Here is a 10,113-nt window from a genome sequence, read left to right as displayed (position 1 = left end):
ATATAGATTCATCAGTTGTCACAAATGTACCCTCTGGTGAGGAAAGTTGATAATAAGGGAGGCTATGCAGCTGTGGGGGTAGGGAAACATGCGAACTCTACCTTCCTTTTGCTTTTGCTGTGAATCTAAGACTGCTCTAAAAGCAAAGTCTATTGAAAAATAGTTTTATAAGAGTGAAAAAAGCAGGCTACCTGGGACACAGGAGGCGTAGTGCAGTACCTCATAGACAACAGTAAGGGTCGCCTCTCTGAGAAGGTGTAAACCACTATTCTAAGTAAAGTAAACGGCTTTTTAAAAGGCCTCAGCCACATTGCAAGGATGATTTGGCAAATCCTGGGGAAGAAACTGAGCGCAGCTCCATTCTGGATATACTGCTCATGTAACTCCTGGTGTGCTTTCTCCCTGGCAATAGAGGACAGACTTGTTAGGTTGTCTGTGTGCCAGGGATAAAATCACAGGATGTTACAGTGGGAAAAGGATTTTGGTGGCTATTTAGTTCAATCACATCTTATTAACAGTGCGTATGCTGAAGCCAAGAGAGAAGTGACTTGGCCCATGCCCCGTAGTTAGTGTAGGGCCAGAACACAAGAAGACTGCCTTACTCTGAGAGAGTGTCTGGGGAAGCAGAAACAGCTTTAAAAAGCTCCCTTTCGGGCTTCCCTGGTGGCGCAGTGGTTGAGAGTCTGCCTGCCGATGCAGGGGATACGGGTTCGTGCCCCGGTCCGGGAAGATCCCACATGCCGCGGAGCGGCTGGGCCCGTGAGCCATGGCCGCTGAGCCTGCGCCTCCGGAGCCTGTGCTCCGCAACGGGAGAGGCCACAACAGTGAGAGGCCCACGTACCGCAAAAAAAAAGAAAAAATGAGAAAAAAGCTCCCTTTCCTGACTGCAGGAGAACTGATTGTGTAGCTGTGTCCCTGTTGACCTAGCCTTCAGAGCGGCCCCTGAAAACATGAAAGAAGATTGGGAGCCAGGTTTTGATACAGGCTCTGGTTCCATTTGCTTAATCATCCATTTCTTAGATCTATTGCAGAACACTGGGGAAGACAAAAGAAGTAAGTATAGGGAAACATCAACTTGCTCTTTGACCCTGGGTAAGTTGCTGTCCTCACTGGGCCTCAGTTTCCCTAACTGAGAATAACAGGGTTTATCTAGACCCTTTAAGCCTAGGTTTGAGGATTCTTTAAGACCAGGGGTTAGCAAACTATGACTTGTGAGCCAATGCTGGCCAGTCCTCCGTTTTTGTAAATAAAGTTTTATTGATACACAATCAGGCACATTCATTTGTATATTGTCCATGGCTGCTTTGATGCTAAAATGGCAGAGTGGAGTAGTTGTAAGAGAGACCTTATCATGGCCCACAAAACCTGAAACATTTATTAGTTTGCCTTCACTGATAAAGTTTACTGACCCCTGCTCTAAAATTTGGGAAATGAGGCAAGTGCTTTCTGTTTCAATAACTTGGGCTTGAGGTCAATCATCATTTCTTAGATAGTAGCCCCAAATATCTGTCCTTTGGACCACGGCTCTGGTCATGTCCAGGACTGTTTGAGTACTGCTGTTGTTTGGCTTTTTAACCTCTCAGGCTCAAATTCCATGAATTAGCTCAAATTCTAAATTGTGATCAGCTACCTTTGTAATGTCATAATTTTTCCATAACATTTGATGAGGAATCAGGATAGAAGTGACTCTTTCCTTCAGTAGACCAGGGATCTAGACCAGTGGGGCTGGAGAGTCAGTGCTTATTTGCACCTGACCTCAGAGAAGCTGAAACTATTTGCAAAAATCTACTAGGGAGAGGGAAGCTGGAAAAGTAGCTTTTTAAAGTCCAAGTTCATAAAAATATTCCACATCTGGCAAATAACTTGAGGAAAGGAGAATGGAACAGGTAATCTTTTAGCATGTCTGCCATTACTATTAGCCTGTGCAACCCAGACTTTTTAATTCCAGGGGTTCATATCCAAGGACACCTTGGGTCTCTTGATATGCACTTCCCTACTCTGGTAGAACAAACTTACCTACCATCCTCCAAAATACTGTGACTCATCAGTGAGAAGCTTGGAGGGAATTATTCTTACCTGGGGTATTTGTGGAGGGAGTAGGTGTACTCGTTTTGGTGGTAGGAGTCGTAGGGTCTGTGGTAGAAGTAGGAGTGCTCGTGGGGCTGGTAGGAGTCGTGGAGTCTGCGGTAGGAGTAGGAGTGCTCGTGGGGCTGGTAGGAGTCGTGGAGTCTGCGGTAGGAGTAGGAGTGCTCGTGGGGCTGGTAGGAGTCGTGGAGTCTGCGGTAGGAGTAGGAGTGCTCGTGGGGCTGGTAGGAGTCGTGGAGTCTGCGGTAGGAGTAGGAGTGCTCGTGGGGCTGGTAGGAGTCGTGGAGTCTGCGGTAGGAGTAGGAGTGCTCGTGGGGCTGGTAGGAGTCGTGGAGTCTGCGGTAGGAGTAGGAGTGCTCGTGGGGCTGGTAGGAGTCGTGGAGTCTGCGGTAGGAGTAGGAGTGCTCGTGGGGCTGGTAGGAGTCGTGGAGTCTGCGGTAGGAGTAGGAGTGCTCGTGGGGCTGGTAGGAGTCGTGGAGTCTGCGGTAGGAGTAGGAGTGCTCGTGGGGCTGGTAGGAGTCGTGGAGTCTGCGGTAGGAGTAGGAGTGCTCGTGGGGCTGGTAGGAGTCGTGGAGTCTGCGGTAGGAGTAGGAGTGCTCGTGGGGCTGGTAGGAGTCGTGGAGTCTGCGGTAGGAGTAGGAGTGCTCGTGGGGCTGGTAGGAGTCGTGGAGTCTGCGGTAGGAGTAGGAGTGCTCGTGGGGCTGGTAGGAGTCGTGGAGTCTGCGGTAGGAGTAGGAGTGCTCGTGGGGCTGGTAGGAGTCGTGGAGTCTGCGGTAGGAGTAGGAGTGCTCGTGGGGCTGGTAGGAGTCGTGGAGTCTGCGGTAGGAGTAGGAGTGCTCGTGGGGCTGGTAGGAGTCGTGGAGTCTGCGGTAGGAGTAGGAGTGCTCGTGGGGCTGGTAGGAGTCGTGGAGTCTGCGGTAGGAGTAGGAGTGCTCGTGGGGCTGGTAGGAGTCGTGGAGTCTGCGGTAGGAGTAGGAGTGCTCGTGGGGCTGGTAGGAGTCGTGGAGTCTGCGGTAGGAGTAGGAGTGCTCGTGGGGCTGGTAGGAGTCGTGGAGTCTGCGGTAGGAGTAGGAGTGCTCGTGGGGCTGGTAGGAGTCGTGGAGTCTGCGGTAGGAGTAGGAGTGCTCGTGGGGCTGGTAGGAGTCGTGGAGTCTGCGGTAGGAGTAGGAGTGCTCGTGGGGCTGGTAGGAGTCGTGGAGTCTGCGGTAGGAGTAGGAGTGCTCGTGGGGCTGGTAGGAGTCGTGGAGTCTGCGGTAGGAGTAGGAGTGCTCGTGGGGCTGGTAGGAGTCGTGGAGTCTGCGGTAGGAGTAGGAGTGCTCGTGGGGCTGGTAGGAGTCGTGGAGTCTGCGGTAGGAGTAGGAGTGCTCGTGGGGCTGGTAGGAGTCGTGGAGTCTGCGGTAGGAGTAGGAGTGCTCGTGGGGCTGGTAGGAGTCGTGGAGTCTGCGGTAGGAGTAGGAGTGCTCGTGGGGCTGGTAGGAGTCGTGGAGTCTGCGGTAGGAGTAGGAGTGCTCGTGGGGCTGGTAGGAGTCGTGGAGTCTGCGGTAGGAGTAGGAGTGCTCGTGGGGCTGGTAGGAGTCGTGGAGTCTGCGGTAGGAGTAGGAGTGCTCGTGGGGCTGGTAGGAGTCGTGGAGTCTGCGGTAGGAGTAGGAGTGCTCGTGGGGCTGGTAGGAGTCGTGGAGTCTGCGGTAGGAGTAGGAGTGCTCGTGGGGCTGGTAGGAGTCGTGGAGTCTGCGGTAGGAGTAGGAGTGCTCGTGGGGCTGGTAGGAGTCGTGGAGTCTGCGGTAGGAGTAGGAGTGCTCGTGGGGCTGGTAGGAGTCGTGGAGTCTGCGGTAGGAGTAGGAGTGCTCGTGGGGCTGGTAGGAGTCGTGGAGTCTGCGGTAGGAGTAGGAGTGCTCGTGGGGCTGGTAGGAGTCGTGGAGTCTGCGGTAGGAGTAGGAGTGCTCGTGGGGCTGGTAGGAGTCGTGGAGTCTGCGGTAGGAGTAGGAGTGCTCGTGGGGCTGGTAGGAGTCGTGGAGTCTGCGGTAGGAGTAGGAGTGCTCGTGGGGCTGGTAGGAGTCGTGGAGTCTGCGGTAGGAGTAGGAGTGCTCGTGGGGCTGGTAGGAGTCGTGGAGTCTGCGGTAGGAGTAGGAGTGCTCGTGGGGCTGGTAGGAGTCGTGGAGTCTGCGGTAGGAGTAGGAGTGCTCGTGGGGCTGGTAGGAGTCGTGGAGTCTGCGGTAGGAGTAGGAGTGCTCGTGGGGCTGGTAGGAGTCGTGGAGTCTGCGGTAGGAGTAGGAGTGCTCGTGGGGCTGGTAGGAGTCGTGGAGTCTGCGGTAGGAGTAGGAGTGCTCGTGGGGCTGGTAGGAGTCGTGGAGTCTGCGGTAGGAGTAGGAGTGCTCGTGGGGCTGGTAGGAGTCGTGGAGTCTGCGGTAGGAGTAGGAGTGCTCGTGGGGCTGGTAGGAGTCGTGGAGTCTGCGGTAGGAGTAGGAGTGCTCGTGGGGCTGGTAGGAGTCGTGGAGTCTGCGGTAGGAGTAGGAGTGCTCGTGGGGCTGGTAGGAGTCGTGGAGTCTGCGGTAGGAGTAGGAGTGCTCGTGGGGCTGGTAGGAGTCGTGGAGTCTGCGGTAGGAGTAGGAGTGCTCGTGGGGCTGGTAGGAGTCGTGGAGTCTGCGGTAGGAGTAGGAGTGCTCGTGGGGCTGGTAGGAGTCGTGGAGTCTGCGGTAGGAGTAGGAGTGCTCGTGGGGCTGGTAGGAGTCGTGGAGTCTGCGGTAGGAGTAGGAGTGCTCGTGGGGCTGGTAGGAGTCGTGGAGTCTGCGGTAGGAGTAGGAGTGCTCGTGGGGCTGGTAGGAGTCGTGGAGTCTGCGGTAGGAGTAGGAGTGCTCGTGGGGCTGGTAGGAGTCGTGGAGTCTGCGGTAGGAGTAGGAGTGCTCGTGGGGCTGGTAGGAGTCGTGGAGTCCGCGGTAGGAGTAGGAGTGCTCGTGGGGCTGGTAGGAGTCGTGGAGTCCGCGGTAGGAGTAGGAGTGCTCGTGGGGCTGGTAGGAGTCGTGGAGTCCGCGGTAGGAGTAGGAGTGCTCGTGGGGCTGGTAGGAGTCGTGGAGTCCGCGGTAGGAGTAGGAGTGCTCGTGGGGCTGGTAGGAGTCGTGGAGTCCGCGGTAGGAGTAGGAGTGCTCGTGGGGCTGGTAGGAGTCGTGGAGTCCGCGGTAGGAGTAGGAGTGCTCGTGGGGCTGGTAGGAGTCGTGGAGTCCGCGGTAGGAGTAGGAGTGCTCGTGGGGCTGGTAGGAGTCGTGGAGTCCGCGGTAGGAGTAGGAGTGCTCGTGGGGCTGGTAGGAGTCGTGGAGTCCGCGGTAGGAGTAGGAGTGCTCGTGGGGCTGGTAGGAGTCGTGGAGTCCGCGGTAGGAGTAGGAGTGCTCGTGGGGCTGGTAGGAGTCGTGGAGTCCGCGGTAGGAGTAGGAGTGCTCGTGGGGCTGGTAGGAGTCGTGGAGTCCGCGGTAGGAGTAGGAGTGCTCGTGGGGCTGGTAGGAGTCGTGGAGTCCGCGGTAGGAGTAGGAGTGCTCGTGGGGCTGGTAGGAGTCGTGGAGTCCGCGGTAGGAGTAGGAGTGCTCGTGGGGCTGGTAGGAGTCGTGGAGTCCGCGGTAGGAGTAGGAGTGCTCGTGGGGCTGGTAGGAGTCGTGGAGTCCGCGGTAGGAGTAGGAGTGCTCGTGGGGCTGGTAGGAGTCGTGGAGTCCGCGGTAGGAGTAGGAGTGCTCGTGGGGCTGGTAGGAGTCGTGGAGTCCGCGGTAGGAGTAGGAGTGCTCGTGGGGCTGGTAGGAGTCGTGGAGTCCGCGGTAGGAGTAGGAGTGCTCGTGGGGCTGGTAGGAGTCGTGGAGTCCGCGGTAGGAGTAGGAGTGCTCGTGGGGCTGGTAGGAGTCGTGGAGTCCGCGGTAGGAGTAGGAGTGCTCGTGGGGCTGGTAGGAGTCGTGGAGTCCGCGGTAGGAGTAGGAGTGCTCGTGGGGCTGGTAGGAGTCGTGGAGTCCGCGGTAGGAGTAGGAGTGCTCGTGGGGCTGGTAGGAGTCGTGGAGTCCGCGGTAGGAGTAGGAGTGCTCGTGGGGCTGGTAGGAGTCGTGGAGTCCGCGGTAGGAGTAGGAGTGCTCGTGGGGCTGGTAGGAGTCGTGGAGTCCGCGGTAGGAGTAGGAGTGCTCGTGGGGCTGGTAGGAGTCGTGGAGTCCGCGGTAGGAGTAGGAGTGCTCGTGGGGCTGGTAGGAGTCGTGGAGTCCGCGGTAGGAGTAGGAGTGCTCGTGGGGCTGGTAGGAGTCGTGGAGTCCGCGGTAGGAGTAGGAGTGCTCGTGGGGCTGGTAGGAGTCGTGGAGTCCGCGGTAGGAGTAGGAGTGCTCGTGGGGCTGGTAGGAGTCGTGGAGTCCGCGGTAGGAGTAGGAGTGCTCGTGGGGCTGGTAGGAGTCGTGGAGTCCGCGGTAGGAGTAGGAGTGCTCGTGGGGCTGGTAGGAGTCGTGGAGTCCGCGGTAGGAGTAGGAGTGCTCGTGGGGCTGGTAGGAGTCGTGGAGTCCGCGGTAGGAGTAGGAGTGCTCGTGGGGCTGGTAGGAGTCGTGGAGTCCGCGGTAGGAGTAGGAGTGCTCGTGGGGCTGGTAGGAGTCGTGGAGTCCGCGGTAGGAGTAGGAGTGCTCGTGGGGCTGGTAGGAGTCGTGGAGTCCGCGGTAGGAGTAGGAGTGCTCGTGGGGCTGGTAGGAGTCGTGGAGTCCGCGGTAGGAGTAGGAGTGCTCGTGGGGCTGGTAGGAGTCGTGGAGTCCGCGGTAGGAGTAGGAGTGCTCGTGGGGCTGGTAGGAGTCGTGGAGTCCGCGGTAGGAGTAGGAGTGCTCGTGGGGCTGGTAGGAGTCGTGGAGTCCGCGGTAGGAGTAGGAGTGCTCGTGGGGCTGGTAGGAGTCGTGGAGTCCGCGGTAGGAGTAGGAGTGCTCGTGGGGCTGGTAGGAGTCGTGGAGTCCGCGGTAGGAGTAGGAGTGCTCGTGGGGCTGGTAGGAGTCGTGGAGTCCGCGGTAGGAGTAGGAGTGCTCGTGGGGCTGGTAGGAGTCGTGGAGTCCGCGGTAGGAGTAGGAGTGCTCGTGGGGCTGGTAGGAGTCGTGGAGTCCGCGGTAGGAGTAGGAGTGCTCGTGGGGCTGGTAGGAGTCGTGGAGTCCGCGGTAGGAGTAGGAGTGCTCGTGGGGCTGGTAGGAGTCGTGGAGTCCGCGGTAGGAGTAGGAGTGCTCGTGGGGCTGGTAGGAGTCGTGGAGTCCGCGGTAGGAGTAGGAGTGCTCGTGGGGCTGGTAGGAGTCGTGGAGTCCGCGGTAGGAGTAGGAGTGCTCGTGGGGCTGGTAGGAGTCGTGGAGTCCGCGGTAGGAGTAGGAGTGCTCGTGGGGCTGGTAGGAGTCGTGGAGTCCGCGGTAGGAGTAGGAGTGCTCGTGGGGCTGGTAGGAGTCGTGGAGTCCGCGGTAGGAGTAGGAGTGCTCGTGGGGCTGGTAGGAGTCGTGGAGTCCGCGGTAGGAGTAGGAGTGCTCGTGGGGCTGGTAGGAGTCGTGGAGTCCGCGGTAGGAGTAGGAGTGCTCGTGGGGCTGGTAGGAGTCGTGGAGTCCGCGGTAGGAGTAGGAGTGCTCGTGGGGCTGGTAGGAGTCGTGGAGTCCGCGGTAGGAGTAGGAGTGCTCGTGGGGCTGGTAGGAGTCGTGGAGTCCGCGGTAGGAGTAGGAGTGCTCGTGGGGCTGGTAGGAGTCGTGGAGTCCGCGGTAGGAGTAGGAGTGCTCGTGGGGCTGGTAGGAGTCGTGGAGTCCGCGGTAGGAGTAGGAGTGCTCGTGGGGCTGGTAGGAGTCGTGGAGTCCGCGGTAGGAGTAGGAGTGCTCGTGGGGCTGGTAGGAGTCGTGGAGTCCGCGGTAGGAGTAGGAGTGCTCGTGGGGCTGGTAGGAGTCGTGGAGTCCGCGGTAGGAGTAGGAGTGCTCGTGGGGCTGGTAGGAGTCGTGGAGTCCGCGGTAGGAGTAGGAGTGCTCGTGGGGCTGGTAGGAGTCGTGGAGTCCGCGGTAGGAGTAGGAGTGCTCGTGGGGCTGGTAGGAGTCGTGGAGTCCGCGGTAGGAGTAGGAGTGCTCGTGGGGCTGGTAGGAGTCGTGGAGTCCGCGGTAGGAGTAGGAGTGCTCGTGGGGCTGGTAGGAGTCGTGGAGTCCGCGGTAGGAGTAGGAGTGCTCGTGGGGCTGGTAGGAGTCGTGGAGTCCGCGGTAGGAGTAGGAGTGCTCGTGGGGCTGGTAGGAGTCGTGGAGTCCGCGGTAGGAGTAGGAGTGCTCGTGGGGCTGGTAGGAGTCGTGGAGTCCGCGGTAGGAGTAGGAGTGCTCGTGGGGCTGGTAGGAGTCGTGGAGTCCGCGGTAGGAGTAGGAGTGCTCGTGGGGCTGGTAGGAGTCGTGGAGTCCGCGGTAGGAGTAGGAGTGCTCGTGGGGCTGGTAGGAGTCGTGGAGTCCGCGGTAGGAGTAGGAGTGCTCGTGGGGCTGGTAGGAGTCGTGGAGTCCGCGGTAGGAGTAGGAGTGCTCGTGGGGCTGGTAGGAGTCGTGGAGTCCGCGGTAGGAGTAGGAGTGCTCGTGGGGCTGGTAGGAGTCGTGGAGTCCGCGGTAGGAGTAGGAGTGCTCGTGGGGCTGGTAGGAGTCGTGGAGTCCGCGGTAGGAGTAGGAGTGCTCGTGGGGCTGGTAGGAGTCGTGGAGTCCGCGGTAGGAGTAGGAGTGCTCGTGGGGCTGGTAGGAGTCGTGGAGTCCGCGGTAGGAGTAGGAGTGCTCGTGGGGCTGGTAGGAGTCGTGGAGTCCGCGGTAGGAGTAGGAGTGCTCGTGGGGCTGGTAGGAGTCGTGGAGTCCGCGGTAGGAGTAGGAGTGCTCGTGGGGCTGGTAGGAGTCGTGGAGTCCGCGGTAGGAGTAGGAGTGCTCGTGGGGCTGGTAGGAGTCGTGGAGTCCGCGGTAGGAGTAGGAGTGCTCGTGGGGCTGGTAGGAGTCGTGGAGTCCGCGGTAGGAGTAGGAGTGCTCGTGGGGCTGGTAGGAGTCGTGGAGTCCGCGGTAGGAGTAGGAGTGCTCGTGGGGCTGGTAGGAGTCGTGGAGTCCGCGGTAGGAGTAGGAGTGCTCGTGGGGCTGGTAGGAGTCGTGGAGTCCGCGGTAGGAGTAGGAGTGCTCGTGGGGCTGGTAGGAGTCGTGGAGTCCGCGGTAGGAGTAGGAGTGCTCGTGGGGCTGGTAGGAGTCGTGGAGTCCGCGGTAGGAGTAGGAGTGCTCGTGGGGCTGGTAGGAGTCGTGGAGTCCGCGGTAGGAGTAGGAGTGCTCGTGGGGCTGGTAGGAGTCGTGGAGTCCGCGGTAGGAGTAGGAGTGCTCGTGGGGCTGGTAGGAGTCGTGGAGTCCGCGGTAGGAGTAGGAGTGCTCGTGGGGCTGGTAGGAGTCGTGGAGTCCGCGGTAGGAGTAGGAGTGCTCGTGGGGCTGGTAGGAGTCGTGGAGTCCGCGGTAGGAGTAGGAGTGCTCGTGGGGCTGGTAGGAGTCGTGGAGTCCGCGGTAGGAGTAGGAGTGCTCGTGGGGCTGGTAGGAGTCGTGGAGTCCGCGGTAGGAGTAGGAGTGCTCGTGGGGCTGGTAGGAGTCGTGGAGTCCGCGGTAGGAGTAGGAGTGCTCGTGGGGCTGGTAGGAGTCGTAGAGTCCGCGGTAGGAGTAGGAGTGCTCGTGGGGCTGGTAGGAGTCGTAGAGTCCGCGGTAGGAGTAGGAGTGCTCGTGGGGCTGGTAGGAGTCGTAGAGTCCGCGGTAGGAGTAGGAGTGCTCGTGGGGCTGGTAGGAGTCGTAGAGTCCGCGGTAGGAGTAGGAGTGCTCGTGGGGCTGGTAGGAGTCGTAGAGCCTGTGGTAGGAGTAAGAGTGCTCGTGGGGCTGGTAGGAGTTACAGGAACACCTGTGGCACAGGCACAACTTTCTGATGTTAGTAAAAATAAAACTGGCGACTTTCAATTAAATCATGCCAAGGTTTTGATACACTTGTCTTAAGATATTAATGAAACACTTCAAAACACTGATACAAAGTGTCCAGATTCTCAGATATTGTGTG

Source organism: Stenella coeruleoalba, assembly GCF_951394435.1.
Source record: "Stenella coeruleoalba genome assembly, chromosome: 5".
In the NCBI taxonomy this organism is placed as follows: domain Eukaryota; kingdom Metazoa; phylum Chordata; class Mammalia; order Artiodactyla; family Delphinidae; genus Stenella; species Stenella coeruleoalba.
This window is presented reverse-complemented; position numbering follows the sequence as displayed.